At 34.9% G+C, this 20,101-nt stretch overlaps 1 protein-coding gene across 2 annotated transcripts in view; it reads left to right on the forward strand.

Annotated features, from left to right (window-relative positions):
* The window catches only part of LOC150100854 (uncharacterized), a 103,670-nt gene that overhangs the window by 7,930 nt on the left and 75,639 nt on the right, over window positions 1-20,101 (forward strand). The gene's annotated exons all lie outside the window — the stretch shown is intronic.

Below are 20,101 nucleotides of genomic sequence, written 5' to 3' on the forward strand. Positions count from 1 at the left end.
ACAGCACGTGCTCGGTCACAGTGTAAAACAAGAGCGCGCCATATCACGTGAGAGGTCCGTTAATAGCACAGGCGCAGATCACTTTTTTTAACTCTATATTTCCGGGGAAGGGGGAGGAATAATGACAAACCACTGAGGGTGTCAGAGTTGGCTAAATAAAGTAAAGACCAAACTATTCCAAAGAATTCAGCTAATATAATTCGGATGGAATTTTGCTGCTGATAGCAATGATGAAGGTAGAAAATTTGCTCGGTGGGGGGGGGGGTACAATTTTTTTTTTTTTCCAACGAGTTTAGATATGAAAATAACTATCTTTTTAATTCATGGGATAATAGTCATTTTTCTCTTCTCCTTCATTCAATTAAAATACAGACGTATTAGCTAAAGAAATGAAGTCAGCCTAACTAAGAAAAATGTACATTCTAAAAAAAAAAAAAAGTATACTTTGTGAATACCAAGTGAATTAAATATGATATGTTACACATGTATAGACGAAGCCCTTTGATCGGAAAGACCTGTGTTCGATTCCCGTCAGTGACGTGAGGCACCTTTATCTGGTCTCTTTAGACTAAAGTTGAGTTAGCCGGTCTCATACGGATGTAGGGTTTGTTTTTTTTTACCCGGAAACGCAGGGTTTTCGTCCCCCAGAACAGGCAAACGGTGTTCACTGGTGAACACACGCTTCTACAGACATAAGACACCTCCAGGAATAAGGAGCAACCAACCTATTCCGAAGGATTTCTGTTCCCAATACCTACATGATAAAATATGTAGATCTAGGTGTGAGCGTAAATTAGGAGAAGATAGGACAACATGTATATGAATTAAACAATATTCGGAAGAGTAAGAATCTAGAAAGTGTCGAAATTTCTACAGACAGAATTAGCACGATTCAGATAATATTGTCAAATATTATCATTATTCAGGTGGCCAGACTTCCTAGAATGCTTGGAACTAATTGTCCTGCATCCAGACAAACCAGTCCTATCTCGATCTAATGCCATTGCTTTCTTGGTCTTCCAGTTCTTCTTTTTCTGTTTATTTTATATGTCTAATATTTTTAGCAGTCGGCTATTGTCCATTCGATTTAGATATTCTATCATGTTTTGTTTATACTTACTTTATAGTAGTTGGTTTATATTCAGAAATTGTAAAATTTCTTCATTTGTTTTATTGATCACATTTGATATACCCAGCTGTTTTTTCTGAGCAATTTCATTTGTGCTTTTTGAATTTGCTTTTCTTCTTTCTTTTTTATGGTCAAAGTTGATTTAGAAGGACATTTGGTAGTCTGATTCTGTTTTTTTGTACCAGGGATCGCTTAAATATATTATTTATTATGTCATTTACTTTAACAAAATTTTATATTTTAATGTCTATATTTTTTCATCTTCATATGACAAGTCACATCCTAATGGGATGGGATGTTATCTCCCGAGATTCTCTATAGTAATAAGCGATCGACGAGAAATTCAGTCATTTTCACTGGTTCTTAACTACATATGAATTCTGAAATGGTTCAGACTATCTGATTGTAGAACTAAGATTCAGTGGTGTAGCTAGAGCTTTTGCCGCCCGGGACAGTCCCTGAGTTTGCCGCTGCTCTCAATACACACCAGAAATACTACAAAATGTCAAAACGACGTATAGGGAAATAAATTAAAACACTATGTTTATTTTTGAAGTAAAACTTTAATTTCAACATTCTAAAATTTTATTTTTCTTGCTTTTCTGTTAGCAAAATCGTCGATGACATTGGCAAAGTCTATTTCATAGTAACGTAGGTAATTCTTAATCAATTTTATATAGAAAAACTCTTCTCACGACTAGCAACACTTATAGCAATTGTGAGGAAAATTCTCAGTAGTATTACAAATTCGCAGTAGTATTTGGAAATGAGTTCTCGAGACTGTATTTTAGAATTGACTGCAAAAGTTCAAAAGGTTCAAAGTGCTGCCCGGGGAGGATCTCCCCTCCGTCCCCCATCAACCCTAGCTACGCCTCTGCTAAGATTTGATACAGGTTAATTGTGATTATTGAAAACTTCCTAATGTATAGCATCATCGGGTTCCTCTAAAAATATACTGTTTAGCTAAATTTTCAAAGGAAAAAGTTGTGTCATTAAAAATATATCTAGTAATTTTTGTACTTTATTCAGCAAATCTCTGTACTGCAGACATAATTTTGTTTTGCCTAATTCATTTGTCATTTACAGATTATGCAAAGTTTTAGGGAAGAGTTATGAAAAATAACTCTGATGTTGGCTTACTTCAAGAGGATTTGTATAGGCTGGCACTTTGGGCAGAAAAGTGGGAATATCTCTTCATTGTTGACAAGTACGAGTATAAGTTTTTTTGCATTTCTGGCTAAGGCGTTGGAATGCAGTGTACTGTATTAGTGGGAATGCACTACAAGAGTGAAGAAAGCAAAGGATTTGGGATAATTTTAGATAGAGGATCGAAGTTCAGGGAAGGACACATAACGAAGGTAGTGAAGACAACACAAAGGATTGCGGGAATATGAAAAAGAGATTAGTAAGTCGTGACGAAGTGGTTATGCCATTATATAAGACAATGATTCGACCCCCTTTGGACAATTGCAAAAATTTGGTCTGGTTTTAAGGAAGATGAAAAAAAAAACATGAGAAAAATTCAAAAGGAAAATAACTAAGATTAAGATAATTTCAGAACTATGAGAACAGACTGAGTAACTGTGGGTTGCGGAAGGGGACTGATATGATATAAACTGGCGAGGGGATTTTGTAAGATAGATGAAATTTTTCTAAATAAGATAGGGAGGGAAAGAACATGAAATCATTCATGGAAGTTTAACAAGAATTCTGTGAACAGCGGAGTGAAGAGCAATTGTTTCTCACAAGTAATGAGCGAGTGGAATAGGGTATGTTGCCAGAGAAAGTAGTGGGTGCAACATCAGTGAATGAGTTTGAGTTGTATGACCGGCATTGTGTGAGTGTCGTTGATTATTCCTGAGTTGCTTCTGTTGTTTAGAGATTAAGTGTAGATATGTTGTACATTAACTGATGTTGTGTCGAATGGACATTTCAGTCGTGTAAAAGATAAAGATGATAATGATAATTTTGTCATTAAAATTTTATTTATTTAATTTTAATAAATTATTAGAGGTTTATTAAAATTATCATCCCATCGAGATGATAATTTTAATAAAGGTTGCAAATTCCATCCAAAGAAAAATTATTATAATGATTTCAAGCCATTTTGCCATTAAAAGAGCGTAATTATAAGAAAAAAAAATAAAAATAAACAACTTCAGTCATTTTGAACCTAGAGGACTTGTTCGAAATTCAGACGAATTTTATGCACAGTAGCTTATAAAAATGTTTAACTAGCTTCTGTGGTTTTTGCGAGAACTGTAATAAGATGTCTGTAACAGATTTACACTACTCAAAGAACTTCTATTGAATAGCGATAGTTTTGTCTGGAGTATATGAGGTACATAAAACTATATGCGTATGTATTTCAAACATAGTGTTATTTATTATTTAAATTAAGGGGATATTAAATCTCACATTGTTTTACATATGGTAAAACAATGTGGGATTTAATATCCCCTTAATTTAAATAATGTTTTACATCGACGAAATGAAGCCTATTGGCTCTTTACTTTAAATATTGTTATTTAATTTTGTTTACTAAAAATGGTCTGAAACCAAATTTCATCAGATTCCACCCATATATATATATGTGTGTGTAATTATTTTTTTTTAACTTGGGGATACTGTATATTAGGGTTACCAAGTAATTTTATAAGCTTGGTTATTTAACTCCTAATCCCAAGTAAGCAAGTAAAATAACCAAGCTTATAAAATTACTTGGTAACCCTAATATACAGTTTGCTTACTTGGGATTAGGAGTTAAATAACCAAGCTTATAAAATTGCTTGGTAACCCTAATATATATATATATATATATTAGGGTTACCTGTATATATATATATATATATATATATATATACAGGTAACCCCCGTATAACATGGTCGTTAGGTTCCTAAAAAACGCCGTGTTATGAGAATTCGTGTTATACGAAACAAAGAACTAGTACAAAAAACAGGGTTAGGTTCCAAAAGTTAAAAAAAACTATACTATTTTCTTTTTATAACTAAGAGAAATGTATGTTTATTAAAACAATAATTGATCAAAAGTATTACATATTTATATTATTACATAATGTTACATAATTACATAACATTTTCTTCTTCATCACTTTAAACAAGGGCGTTTTCTGGCAAAATATCCTCATCTTCTGAGCTTTCTTCAGAAGCATCTTGAGTTCTATGCTCTACTTTTTGCAAAAAATCTGTTATTTTCGATTGTTTGCTTTTAGCTGAGAGATCTTTATAAATTTCATTGTATGGAGCTAAGCACTTGTGAAGTTCTCTCTCAAATTTTGTGCTTCGTTCTGGGGAAGGATCTTCATTTAGAAAATATAACTCCAATTGTTCTCTAAGTCTAGGCCTTTCTTTATGCTTTTTAGGGTAAAATGTTTAACTTCATCGTTTCCATCTGTGCTATCGTCCTTTGAATATTTGGTTTATCGCAGATGTCATTTCCACCAAATCTGCTTCATCAGTCTCTTCTTCCACCAGTAATTATTGAATATCTTCGACATTCATATCATCAAAATCGTTAAATGCAGCTGTAATTCCCTGACCTATCGGTTGAAGTAATGAACTTGTATTTGGTGGTAAGAAAATTATTTTGACATTTGAGTGATTTAAATCTTTCGGATGGCTGGGTGCATTATCCAATAACAGTAGAACTTTAAAATCTAGGTTTTTCTGCTTTAACTAGTTTTCCGCACTTGGTACAAAACAGTTTAGAAACCATTTTTTAAATAAATCAGTAGTTACCCAAGCTTTCTTATTTGCGGTCCAATATACCGGTAAAGCACTCTTATTTAGGTTTTTCATTGCACGAAGATTGAGGGATTTATAAATTACCATTTGTTTTACCATGTGATCACCTGAAGCGTTATTATACATAAGTAGTGTTACATGGTCTTTGATGCTTTTAAAACTTGGTGCAACGTTTTCATTTTTTGAAATAAATGTTCTCTTGGGCATTTTTTTCCACCAATGGCTCATCTGGTCAGCATTAAAAACCTGATGTGTTATATATCCACCCTGTTCAATAATTTTTTGCAATTCCTTTGGATAAGTTTTGGCAGTTTCATTATCAGCTGATGCGCTTTCCCCTTGTATTTTTATGGTTTGTTATGAAAAGCTCTTTCTAAAACAGCTAAACCAACGTCTGCTAGCAATAAAGTCGGGGTTAATAGCAGATTCTCCATTTTCTTTTAAGTAGTTGTAAATTTATAAAGCTTTATGTTTAATAACATTGGTGTCCAGTGGGACCCCTGTTTTCTGAGCAGCCATTAGTCCAAATACTAAGCTTTTTCCATTTTTTCAAGTATTGGTGCTCTCGAACGAGCCATATTTGTGGAGATAGAACAATCTGCAGCAACGGAAACTCTAATTTTCTGTTGATTTTTCTGTATGGTCGGGATTGTTGCTTCATTTAAATCCAAAGTTTTTGCAACATATGATACTTTTTCCCCCTTTTTAAGACGACCCAAGATCTGTATTTTTAATTCTAGCGAGATGAAATGTCTTTTAAGTACTTTTTTACTTCCGGCAGACATTGTTCAGGGCTACAAATTAATTCACAAAAAAGGAAATATTTAACACTTCTTTAAAAAAGGTTCAATAATACATACATAGAATAGTACAAAGAAGAAAACAGTGAAAGCCTTAAAATATGTTTAATACTCCAGGAACAAAATCAATTTAAAATTTAGCCTAGTGGCTGTGCACTTCGCAACCATATGCTTGGGGAAGGAGTGTCCTAGGTTCGATTCCTGTCGGTGACGTGAGGAGCTGAAGGATTTTCCTCAGCAATAGCCAAGTTAGCGGTCTTGGACATGGACAGTAAGGTTTTTCCCCCCAGTTTATCCTGGGATTTTTCATCCCGCAAAACAGGCAAACCGGCATTGAGAACTCAACACTATAGGACATAAGATACACTGGGCGTAGGGCTGACCACCTTATCACGTGAACGGTTGAGGTCCGATGATTAATAAACCCTCGACACCGCAAGGTAAAAGAGAGTGAAAGGAAACTGAGAAATGAGATAAATTCTAAAATTCTGTACGACATACACGCTCGAATGAAAAATATCGAATGAGATGGTGCTTGCCCTTAAAAGCTCTCATCACGTCCCGTGTTGAACGGGGAATTTCCCCAATTCTCGAACCGTATTAGAGCAAGAACGTGTTTTAGGAATGCCGTGTTATACTGGGGGGTTACCAGTATTTCATTTCATACTAAAGTTGAACTTATAATACATTAGTACCGTAAGTAGGCTAAGAATTGTCCGGAAACTCTACTGACCAAAAAATTGAACGTTTTTTTTAAGCCACTTCATCCATCCAATAAGTGGGGTGGTGGGCTCACACTAAACGATGAAATTCATCACCTACTTGAATTTAGACAGTCACGACATCCATGTCCAATGGTAGGATTCTAACCGCATCGTGTTGGTTGGAGAGCGGATACGCTAACCACTCGGGAAACCAGGCTGGCCAGAAAAAAAAAAAAAAAGTACAGGTTTTGTAGTCCAACTGGAATTACGATAACTAACGCAAAAAGGATGTTGCAATAAAGGAAATAGTAATATGAACTGAAATGTATCATAATGGTGATTTAATGGTTATATTAGTTAATGTTATCACTTGGGTTACTAGGAATTCAGACTGCAGACGTTGCCTTTTTTGTTGTTGTCATTGTTTTCTATTAAGAATACAAAGGAAAAGCAACTGAGAATCGTCAATGCAAATTGTTGATATTCGTGTCCGTGCGATCGCTCGTTCTTAAAACTGGCTGTTATTATCAACTTATCTTATTTGTGTTATATCCTATTATACCAATTATATTATGATTAAGTTCACTTTATCCTTTACTGTTCTGAAATGTGTATCCTACTTCGCAGTGTGTGTGTGTGTGTGTGTGTGTGTGTGTGTGTTCAATGTCCATAAACTGTCGTTTTTACCATTTGGATTACATTTGTTTAAATTGCTATCATTTCGGCCTCTTCATGATCGTTCACAAACGATCGCTTTTGTGAGTATCAAATATATATATATATATATATATCACGTATATGCTAAAGATACTAAGCTATTTTAAACCTGGTTTTAATCCAAAATACACACGTCTTTTTCCCCCCTACATATTTCAGATAAGTTTATATGAGGATGAAATCAAGTTGAGTAAAATTATCATTATTTTACTCTAGTTTTATTTCCAAATACACTGGCTTATTACTATAAATTTAAATAATTGAACAAAGCCAACTTTTTGTACGGAATTCTCGAAAAATACCAGAATAACATCCGTATTTATAAAACCCAGTTTTCAAAAAAAAAAAAAAATAAAGATTATTGTGGATAATTAGTATGATAATACATTTCAAAGGTCGATAAGTGATAACAACTGAAGGGCGAGGTGGGGTGGGGGGGTGATGACTATCTCAGCAAAAGTTTTCCTAGAATAACCTGAGAGAAAGTTGCTAAATAGCGAACAGAAATTTCAGTGAAAAGTGTCGTCACTTGCATGCAACAAGCTGTGTTTATTTGTATATCCCCAAGGCAGATTAAATTCCCGCCATTTCTAGATATGACAGCCTTATCACTGAGATTCAATTCTTTTATCTGAAAATATTTTTACGTAATGCTATTCTGTATAAAGGAATATCTAAATAGTTATTGAAGAGAGAGAGAGAGAAAAAGATAGATTATTTAAATTATACACCGACTTCACTTCTACTCAAAATTTCAATCTTTTGCCTAGTTTTCAAAAACATTTCAATAATAATAAAAAAAAACGTGTCTCTTTCTAAAATGCTTCACCATTGTTTGTGCTTATTTTCCCTTCAACCTTATGGGTGGTGGGGGTAGCAATATGCTACTATACTAGGGAGATGATTATGAAGTAAGGTGGTTTCCCCTTGTCGTACCGTATATATGACTGTAGACGTAAGTGTTCAAGGGACCGATTTGCTTGTTTTGAGGGAGGGATAAACCTTCCACATCCGTATGGAACCGGTTGACTCTCCTTTAGTCGAAAAGATCTGATAAAGGTTTCTCACATCATGGACAGGAATCGAACCCAGATCTTTTCGACCAAAAGGCTTTGTCTATACCAGGTATGTCAACTAATGTTTGCATAAGATCTACATTGTCCATACAGATATACCTGCGATCTACCTTTTTCAAAATTGGAGTCAATCCTTAATATCCTGCATTAGTTGCTCTTTTAGATCCGAATTTATTTCTTCTACTCGTTTTGCAACTGTATTTCGTGATAACTGTATTTCGTTGATAGCAGCAACTATTTCTGATTTATTTTCAAAATTACAAAACAACGATTCAGCTGCTGCAAGAAATGCTTTTTTAAAAATTGCACCATCACTAAAGGGTTTCTTATGTTTGGCAAGAATATGGCTCACTCTTAACGATGCAGTTGTTGCTGTCTCTGAGTTCGATATTTTTTTAATGAAACATAACTGCTGTGATGACAAACTTTTCTTCAATTCTTGAATTTTGACTTTTCGTAAATCACTGTTACGTGGATACGCCGTTTCATAGCTGCTGCTGCTGTGCACCGATTTAAACTGTCGTTCCAAGTTCCCTTTTTTCGGCAGAGAAACACTTCCATTGCAAATCAAACAACAACATTTGTCTTTCATCATAATAAAGAAATAATCATGTTCCCACTCTTGATGATATGTCTTTGCTTTTTTCGTGGTAGTCATGATGGTACAATTTTAAATTATATTAATACACTTTAAACTTCGAATTTTAAACTTGTAGCAGAGCACTAGCACAAAACAAACAACCGAGTTTATAATACTGCTGTCGTTTATACATCGAGCTTCACGTGTTTTATGTTTGTACAGTGCATCAAAGCAAACAAAAACCCAAAGTGGACGTGTCTATGATGGCGCATACATTTCCAAGTACGTACACTCCACAACAAAAGTCTCATAGCGGGAAATTTAAATATTTTTAACTAATATTTGTAATTTTTCTATTGAAATTTTTGAAATAAAATTCAGTTTAATATAATTGAATTATAAACTGGAATTATTGTATAAAAAATATTTATTTTAAGTTTTTAATTAACGTAAATTTTAAATAGAACCATAATATAGATTATTATTTGATAAATAGGTTAACATTATTTATTTGCTTTATCGTATTCGGACTCATCTATATATTATTTTGAAAATTGAGACAAAATAAATTTGCGATCGACCCCAAAGCATTATGCGATCTACGTTACGGACTGAACTACGGAGACTCTCACCATTGTTTAGAAAATCGATATACCCATAACGCCGTTAGTATAAAATACTAAAGAAATTCTATAAAATGATCACAAAAGATTATAAAGGTAATCCCCAAATACAGACGCTATCTTCAAATGAAGATATCTTTAATTTCGTTTCTCTTCCTTTTAATCAGTAAAATAAAGATTTTAATATAAAATTTAATTATATATATTTATAATATTTTAATTAATTGTAATTAATTATTAATTTATATATGTAAAGAGTTTTAGGCTTGACACTATGAGCTATTAATACCATCATCATCATTAACAAAAGCTATTCCGAAAAAATCTGTCATGTTCAGGAAGAAGAATGTATGAAATAAAGATTGAGGGGAGGGAGAGAGAGACTATAGAAAAAGTGGAGAAACGAAATAACAGATTTATAATAATAATAATAATAATAATAATAATAATAATAATAATATATTTATTGATTGCTAAAATATTTATACATACAATAAACATCTTGTGTGATATTGCACCTTATAATTTTACAGAGTTCAGCACTAAGTGCTGCAATTCCTACATTGGATTTCAATTAAAAATTTTTAGTAATACTTTTTTGTCTTTATATTATGTATTTACAACACATGTTCTTCTAATATTAACAATGAAGATTATACAGAATTTTTTGTATAATTTTTTTTAATTTTATTTTATTTTTATTTATTTTATTTTTATTTATTTATTTTTTTTTAAAGTTTGAGAAAGAGTGATTATTCATACAAATTTCTGCATTTGCTTATGAGGATTACTTGTAGATGAGTGAAGCAAGTTAATCCCACCTACTTCGAAGCTTGGGTTAGCTTTTATGAAGAGATTGGGATTTAGCCTTCACTATTTGTGTTGTTGCTACTGTTTATGTATGGGATGTAGGCATTGGATGCTAGTGATTTATGATGTGTATATTAGTGTTAATGGTTTCTTAACTTTGTTGGTATATTTTCCAGAGTTCGTTTTTTAATGTTCTGTAGTTATCTACGTGTTTTAACTTTCTTGGTAGGTTGTTGAGTTGCGTGGGTATCTGATGTGATCTAACAAAAGAACCGTATGAGTTGTTGAAGGGTGTGGGGATGTAGAGAGTTGTTGTAGGTCGTGTTATACGATATGTATCTCTGTTGTTTCGGTAGGTGATGTTGAAATAATTCCTTGTTAATGTCATGTAGTGTTTCAGGTTTTTAATGCTCAGAATTCTGTGTATCGCCATGTGCTTGTCGGATATTGGTTGTTGCGTGTAAGGTGTCCAGATCACTGTTGACACGATTTTCCTGTGTAGTGTTTCTAATTTTGTTAGGTGGCTGTTTGATGTATTTGCATAGACTGTTATTCCGTATCTGAGTAGGGATTCGCAGATACCGTGATATAGGAGTTTTTTTATGTTGGGTGGAATAATATCTTTAACTTGGAAGAGTTTTGCTGCGATGATCCGGAGTTGGTGTGTAGGTATTCTATATGTTTTGTCCATTTAAGGTGGGAATCTATATAGAGACCGAGGTATTTTGCGTGTGTTACAGGTTTGATTTCGGAACATTGGCAGGTATTTTTGCTGTTAATGCAGCGGTATGTGTGACAATGTATTGATAGTGATGATGAGGGCGTATGATTCTTGGGTTGTGTATTATCAACATCTGTGTTTTGGTGCCGTTGATTAGAATTGCGTTTTGGTGGAAGTATGTTGTGATTTCGTTTAGGTCTTGTTGTGCTTTGCAGAGAGCTGTGTTAATGTCTGTGTGGATTGCTAGTAGTGCAGTGTCATCTGCGTATTGAAATATTTGACTTCTTATGGATATGTAATGAACATCGTTAATGTATATGTTGAATAGAGTGGGTGATAATATGGCACCTTGAGGTACACCGTGTTTTACTTGTATACTCCGACTGTGACATGTACCTATTTTTGTTACTTGTGTTCTGTTTGAGAGGTAGTTCTTGAACCATAATAATAATGTTAGTTATTAGAGGTAGTTCTTGAACAACAACAACAACAATAATAAAACTTAGGTTGAAATGTCCCGAGGTTAGGAGTGCTCAAGGAGAAAGAACAAAAAGAGATGGAGAAATTAATATATTAAGGCATCACACATGAACTTAGCATGTTTCGCTGTCAGTTAGCTGTTACATGGTCCGGAAAAGCAGCAGACAACATATCAAAAAAAAAAGGAAAAAAAACTGAACACTAACAACGATTTTATTTATTTGTGTGTTGGTTTAGTTGATAAATGAAAGCAATTGACAGTATAATAGTTAGTCACGCGCGTCACTAGATACGAGGGATTTCCGGAAAGTATGGTAACAATTTTTTCCCTCTTGAGGATGTTTAATAATAAGAAGTTGAAATTGTACACCAATATAAGTGAACATGCACTGCTTCTCCACAAAATCTCCAAATTTATTGATGTACTTGTCTGAACGATAGATCAATTTATTTATCAATACGAGTAATGAAGAAGTCCGTGCAGACACCCAGTAACCAACATCGCACCGCCTGATGAACTTCCTAATCCATAGTGAAATGCCTTCCGGAAAGGTGTTTCTTGAGGGAGAAGAACAAATGGAAGTCTGAAGGCCTAAGTCTAGGCTATGGGGGGAATGTGGTAGTTTCCAACGATTACAGCGAACCACTCACGAATGGTGTGTGTGGAGTAGCGTTGTCATGCACCAAAATGATACCACTTGTCAGGAGTCCTGGTGGTTTGCGCCGAATGTTGGCTTTCAGTTTGTCCAAAGTTGCACAGTAAAACTCTGCATTCATTGTTTCTCTCTTGGGCAAGAAGTACAGCAACAGAATGCCTTGGCGATCCAAGAACACTGTGGCAATGACTCTTCGGATAGTGGGTACAGTTTTGAATCTTTTACACACAAGAGATTGTGGATGTTTTCCAGGTTGTCTTGTTTGCTCTTTGGTGTAAATTGATGAGCCCACGTTTCATCTCCTGTGACTAGGGGAACGAGAAAATCCTCGCCTTTGTCATTGTATCGCAACAGATTCTCCAGACACATCCCCATGCGTGTTGCCCTGTGCTCTTCTGACAGTTGTCAGGACACCTAGGGAGAGCACACTTCGAAATTAACGACATCGTGAGCAGTTTCGTAAACAATGGACTTATTCAAGTTCATCACTTGTGCAATTTCACTCGCCAGTCTTCAAGAACGATGCCCTTATTGCGCGAAATGTCGTTTTTCTGTCTTGCTCGATGAAGACCTGCCTGCCCGATATAGATCTTCAATGTCATCACGGCCCGCTTTAAATTCATTGCACTAAAAACGCACATGCTTCTTTGACGTCACCTGATCGCCATACACAGCAACCAATTCATGGTGAATGTCAGTGCCGTAACGAGGGCGTGGCGAAAAAGGCGCCCGCAACGGGCGCAAACTAGGTTTGGGGCGCAAAACGTAAAAAATAAAAATAAATAAATAGATATAAAAGTCCCCTATTTTATATTGTATTTTTAAATTTCGGCAATACGCCGCTTTAGACACACAAATTCTGCAACTCATTTTGATGGTTTTGCAGTGGTGTAGCTAGAGCTTTTGCCGCCCGAGGCGATCCCTGAGTTTGACGCCCCTCTCAATACACACCAGAAATACTACAGAAAGTCAAAACGACGTATAGGGAAATAAATTAAAACACGATGTTTATTTTTGAAGTAAAACTTTAATATCAACATTCTAAAATTTTATTTTTCTTGCTTTCTGTTAGCAAAATCGTCGATGACATTGGCGAAGTCTACTTTATAGTAATGTAGATAATTCTTAATAAATTTTATTTAGAAAAACTCCTCTCACAACTAACAACACTTACAGCAATTGTGAGGAAAATTCACAGTAGTATTACAATATTTGGAAATGAGTTCTCGAGAGAGTATTTTAAAATTAACTACAAAAGTTCAAAAAGTTCAAAGTGCCGCCCGGGGAGAACCGCCCCCCCCCCCCCTCTAGCTACGCCTCTGGTTTAATAGTAAGTATTTAACATATTGCATTTAGTAAAATTTAACTTGTGACATTTAAATTTTTCAAAATTTTTTCCATTTTTGGGTTAGGGGAGGGCGCAAGTTAGACACTTTGCCACAGGCGCTTCATACCCTCGTTACTGTACTGGTGAATGTCACTTGGTGAAGCCCCCCCCCCCCCCCCCCATACTCGCACGTTAGTCGCCATCTTGCAACTGAAATTAGCTGTGAGACGACAGTAGCACCACCCTGTAATGGCGGGTCTTTTGAACGTTATTAGCAGGTCTATTTGTCCACTGTGTTATATCTCATTCCCTTTCACCATTATTGAGAAAAAAAAGTTACCTTAGTTTTCGGAAACTCCTCGTACATCATTCGACTAGTGGCATAACAGATTAATTTTTATTTTTTTAATTTATTTATTGTACCTTTCGATTTGCTTGTTCTGCTGCTTAACACTTACAGCCTTTTTTTTCCCGCTCTTTAAAGCCCTGTCTGTTACTACTAACAACAAGGAAAAAAAAACAAAAAAACTTTGTACTTCGAGAATCACGTGTTGAACAAAACTGAACCCCCACAAGATCCAGTTGAATATGCTAACAGAAGAAAATTAGCAGAATAGACAACATAGGTCAGTAGCACTATAAGAGACGACAATAAATTTGGAAAATTGTGTAAATATCTTGAGACAAATGAACAACGAATTAATTGTATTCGTACCGAATAACAGCCTTTTTTTTTTTTTTTGCCAACATCACAATGAGAGGTCGCACACAAGCGTGGGACCTTTGTTGGGTCTCTTTCGACTAAAGGTGAGTTAGGAAGTCTCATGCGGCGGTAGGGGATTTTTCACACGGAAACTCTGGTTTTTCGTCCCCCAGAACAGGCAAAGTCAACACGCATGGATTACAGTCATGAATACGTCCCAACTATATGCCTGTCCCGAGCCCGGATAAAATTGCGGGGTTGGGGAAAGCAATGGTGAACTACCCTGTAAAAGTCTCACCAGGAATACTTTGTGAGCAAAGCCTATAAAGTCACCTACGGTCGGAAACGACTGTAAGGGAAAATCAGTCAGTTAGTTATCGAAGAGATCGAATTTTAAGTTTGCGGAACATCGACTCTACCGCTCCGACCTGTCTCCATTGGATTTTTTATGGTTTCGTAAATTGAAACGCATATCAAGGATATTCATTTTGAAAATGATGACTAGGTCAGCACACAGGTGATAAAATGATTTTTCGAAACTCAACCTGAAGTGGAGAAAATGTATTAAAAGGGAAGGAGATTATTGCTGGCTTGCTGAATATCAAGTCTTGGTCAAGTTTTCCCTGTTCTTACCGTCAAGACCCAGATATGTTAAATTAATATCCTTCTTTTTTAAACCTTGTTAAATTAAACTGTTTTAGCTCAGTCGATAAAACGAGTGTGCTCCATAGCCAAAATAGCTTATCTTTTACAAAAAAAAAATTATTCGAAAATAAAATAAAGTAGACTTTAAATGTATTGTTACTATTATTATTATTATTATTATTATTATTATTATTATTATTATTATTATTATATTCATATATCTATTTTGGGTGAGGAATATCACAATGGAACGCTTTGGACCACACAACTTAAGGAAGATGCATGAAGGACGAAGATCTTTTTTAACTGATAATAACTGTATAGTAAGGACATTGCGTAGTTTAAAATTTTTCTTTCCAAAATAAATAAATAAAATGAAAATAAACAACTTTCAGCTAAACAGTACACTCGACGTAAAAGTTATTAAGCCAGTTTTCTGTCAACCAGCTAGCGAATAGCAAGGATCCCAGTAAAGAAAAATTGTTATCCCTCGGTTTATATTAGCAAAGACATTATTATTTGACTGTAACTGGCTTAATAACTTTTACGTCGAGTGTACTGTTTAGCTGAAAGTTGTTTATTTTCATTTTATTTATTTATTTTGGAAAGGAAAATTTTAAACTACGCAATGTCCTTACTATACAGTTATTATCAGTTAAAAAACATCTTCGTCCTTCATGCATCTTCCTTAAGTTGAAAGTCTTGTAATTTGAAACTTCATCAATAGGTTATGGAATAACTATGCATTTAGTTGTATATAATTGTTTAAGCCCAAGTGGCAGTGGATAAACTACCAGCTTTCCAAACAACAGGCTGTGGGTTCGAAGCTCCCGTGAACACGTATGTTTGGGATTGTCTTTAGGTGGGAGATGCAGTTAATTATTCTGTGTGAGATCACCTCTCCGTTTATTAGAGGCTTGAAAAAGTTCCATGTCTGGTCTATAGAGTGGTATTTCTGGACCATGTAATAAATAAAAAACACCAGTAATAGAAGAAAAATATATATATGAAATAAAATCCCTACACTATATCAATACCACAGACGGTCTGTCTACGGTATACTGATGTACTATAGATTTACAACTGTTCGTGGTGGGAAATACATAAAAACAAGCAATGGTAGAATGCGTCTTCTGTTTAAACAAAATAAATTATTTCTAACCTAACCTGAAACACTGATTTGCTATTCCGGCAACAAATAAACTGTTAACAAACACAGTTATCATACAGAATACACTTGCCGTGTATCCATTTGGATACATGCATACATAACAACAACGATATCAGTTAGTAACAAAAATACATTATTATTATTATTATTATTATTATTATTATTATTATTATTATTATTATTATTATTATTATTATTATTATTATTATTATTATTATATGACAACTCCACTGAATCCGTCCGAGGACTCATAGCAGGAAGTCAATCCGCACTACATCATATACTCCACACTGCATGAACGAAGTCAACGGACACCCCCATGGGAAAGGTGCATCGTACCATGTAAGGAGTCTCCTGTTTGTAGCCGGTATAAATTGGAGGAATATGATGCTCCCATGTCAGTGAAAATTGTGTTCGGGTGAAATAGATGCGAGAAGGGAACTGGCAGAGTTTGAAAGAGATGTTTTGCAAGCCTATTTGTTAGGTAAATACTTGACAAATTTGGCCATCCCAGGTCAGCAATCATGGAATAACTATGTAAGTGTTACTCGCAGTGGACGAACCACCACACTCACCGAATGTGACTGTAGAGTGCTACGAAAGATTATATGTAAAAACCACTATTTGTAGACCCACACGTTCAATGCGGAGTTTCTGGAAACGACTAGAACATGAATTCACACAAAAATATTCAGAACCGAGGCTTTCCATGGCAGGACCGCAATATGCAAGCTTCTCCACATTATCCAAAGTAACATGCAGCATCGTCTTCAGTGGTGCAAATAGCATGTAAACTGGGAAAGCTGTGTTATGGAACGACGAATCACCCTTCACCCTCTACTGAGATGGATGGGTGTCGGTAGATGCCCTGCACATCTCTTACCAAAGTACGTAACCCCAACTATGAAATTCGGAGGTGGCGGTGTGATGGTATGGTTCTGCTTTGCCTGGTTTTGGCTTTGGAGCTCTGTTTGTGATGTCACGAACATTGAATTCTAAGAGGTAAGTGAACAAAGGACAAAGCAATGATTTCTGGACAAATCAATGATTTCTACTTTGTGGCGTTTCTGCGGAACTGATCATTGTCTTTTTCAGCAAGACAATGGACAGGGTCATAAAGATGCTGCTATAACTGCGTGGTTTGTGGACATGAACCTCACCACATATGAGTGGCCTCCACAGATCCCACACTCAACCCTATTGAACATCTGTGGGATGAACGTGAGTGTCAGTGTTGAGGTTAAGGAACGTCGGACCCACAACAGTCAAGGACCTCATCACATGCCTAAAGGAAGAATGGTTCAAAATTCCCATTGCTATTGTACGCTTGTGGAAAGTATGCCTTGATATTTTGAGGTATCGATTCCACAAAATTCCAAAAACATTCCATAAGTATCCTGCCTGAAGTAGACAGCATGAATTCATTCAGTTCCTTCAGGTTTGCTGGTAGCGTTGGATCCGTGTAGCAAACATCGGGTTACCTCATATACCAATGATGCTCAATAGGATTGAGAACAGCTAGCAAATGAGGTAAACAATCCAGTTCCTGGAATTAACAGATTTCTAGTGGCTGATCTATAATGACAAAGTTTATTATTCTCATCCCATATACATAATATTTATAAATATACAATTCAAGTATACTATTAACATTTTTTGTTGGTTTTTACATTGATTTTGGGCGAATTATTTGTTATAGACAAATAAAAATATTTTCTTTATATATACAAATAGGGTAAAATACATTATCAGATAATTTTCATAGTCTATACCAGTGGGTCTTAACCTTTTTAATCATCGGCACTCCCCTTGAATCTAAAAATAAGTTCTCGCACCCCCTTGAAAAATCTGTTTCTATTTCTTTATTTAGGAAATTACATCTATTGCAAGATAATTTATTTATTGAAAAATAAACACATACATTTACATATACATACAAAACAATATCTCAATTTTTAATGGCTATGTTGTTGTTGTTTATTAAATTAAAGAAAATTAGTATTCGTTTCTGCGTCAAACCACCTCGTTAACGTTCGTACTCAGAGTATGTGAACACGTGCGCGTATCAACCAGTTTCTTATTGTGCTGGTAAGTGCGATGCGCTGAGGCAAAGGTAGAGAGGGTAGGGGTGAGGGTCCCAAAAGTCGACTTTGCGTTCGCTAGTTTCTCACAGGAGGTCAGGCGGTAGTTTCCATCGAAAATTTAGAAACTTCTCTTGCATCCCCAGGGGTGCACACACCCCCAGGTTAAGAACCACTGGTATATACAAATGTTTTAAAAAGTTAGTGAGTTTTTACAATATACAGTACATATTTTTACGTGTAATGAAAGGTTGTAGCCATACTAGTCACTAGAAAATTAAATTTGCGCGATACAGTTATTGCAAAATTCCAGTGACCGTATCCATGAGGACTCACGTACAGGTCCGGTTTTTATCATTAGGTGAACCTGGCAATCGCCTACGGGCGCTAAGACTATCCACGCTAAGGCTATAAATATCCACATGTGTAGGTGTACGTGTGCTTGCGTGAGTATGACAATATATATATATATATATATATATATATATACAGACAATGCGTAGGAGCGCCTAAATTTTCTTTGCCTAGGGGCATCGGATACTCTCGGATCGGCCCTGCTCACGTAACATGGTATATATTTTCGTAATATATTAGAATCATAATTGGACATGATATATAAGTTATAATGAAGGGTTATAATATATGTTTAAATTAAGGTAAGCATTATTTTTGTCCCATGACTAAATAATGTAGACTCTACATTATATTCTGAAAAATTTACAGCGTTCTTTTTTACATATAATATACAACAATAAAGATACTATGAATGCTAAACAGATTGTTGGTTGAATGTGCGAAGTCAGTAATGGCTATAGCTCTAATTATTCTATTTTATATAGAATAATTAGAATAATTAGCCGGCCTGGTTGGCCGAGTGGTTAGTATCTGCTCTCCAGACAAAAGCTCCGGCTTCGAATCCCTCCTTGGGCATGGATCTTTGTTTATGAAAATACTAGTGGTGGCGGTCGGCGGTAGCTATTATATTGTTTTCTATTATTCAGATAGGATTTGAACTAATCTTTAGTAACTCCTCTAATGCCGTATCTAAACATTTTCAGTAATAGTAGCTCATGACGAACACAGTCGAACGCCTTAGATATAACTAGAAAAACGGCTGCTGTGTACATTCCTTTATTAATACCACTATAAACTGTTTTATGGAACTCCAATAGCGCTTCTTCGGTACTAAATCCGGATCTAAAGCCGTATTGATTAGATGTGTAAAAGGATATGGTATTTAGATAGCTATTTTATTATTATTATTATTTTTTTCCTCATTAGTATTTGACCTTTGAGAGACAGTGGATAGTATAGATATTGGTATGTAATTTCTGATTTCATTTATGTTACCGCCTTTAAATAGCGGAATTACTGAAGCAATCTTTAAGTGTTCTGTAAATTTCCTGATTTATTAATGATCTGTAAAGAATTTTAACTTAAGTTTAATGATAATATTTAGTTTTCTGTCATTTATATGGTCACATCACATTTTCCCTCTTTTTTTTTTAATACGATTACTACACTCTTAATCCTCTCTGTAGGATCAAAATCACACCTATCCTAGTTTGTAATGATTATTCATTTCGTTAAGTATAACGGTGACGTCATTGCCCTCTGAGGATTCGCGTTTTCTGCTTCGTATTACCAATTATCCTGTTAACTAGTCAGCCCCCATTCTTTACTTTTAATATTCATACAAGAAAGAAATTTTGTTAAGAGATAATGTTCTTTTACGTGCTTTATTTTTTCCTTTAAGTGTTTAGTGAAATTTTTATAGTCAATGTTCAAACGTTAAATTGTAGGGATTCTTCCTATGCTTACAACAGAGCTTTTCTGTCGTCATTATATTATTTAGTTCATCTGTTTTCCAGCGTGTGTGAACATCCTTTTTCACGATAACTCTTTTGTGATGTTGCGATCTGATGTCTGCATATTTAATCATTTTGATAAATTCCTCATGTAACCGATTTGAATCTAATAGATCATTTTGAGGCAGCTGATAATTTTTTATATACTTCTCAAATTTATTATAATTGGCGCCACCTCCGAATTTTTCATGACTACCTGCACAGCTCATTTAAACACTATTAAGTAATGATAGATACAACAGTAT

Source organism: Typopeltis vanoorti, chromosome 12 (assembly GCF_054136105.1).
Source record: "Typopeltis vanoorti isolate ZY-2024b chromosome 12, IOZ_Tvanoo_1.0, whole genome shotgun sequence".
NCBI classification, from domain to species: Eukaryota; Metazoa; Arthropoda; class Arachnida; order Uropygi; family Thelyphonidae; genus Typopeltis; species Typopeltis vanoorti.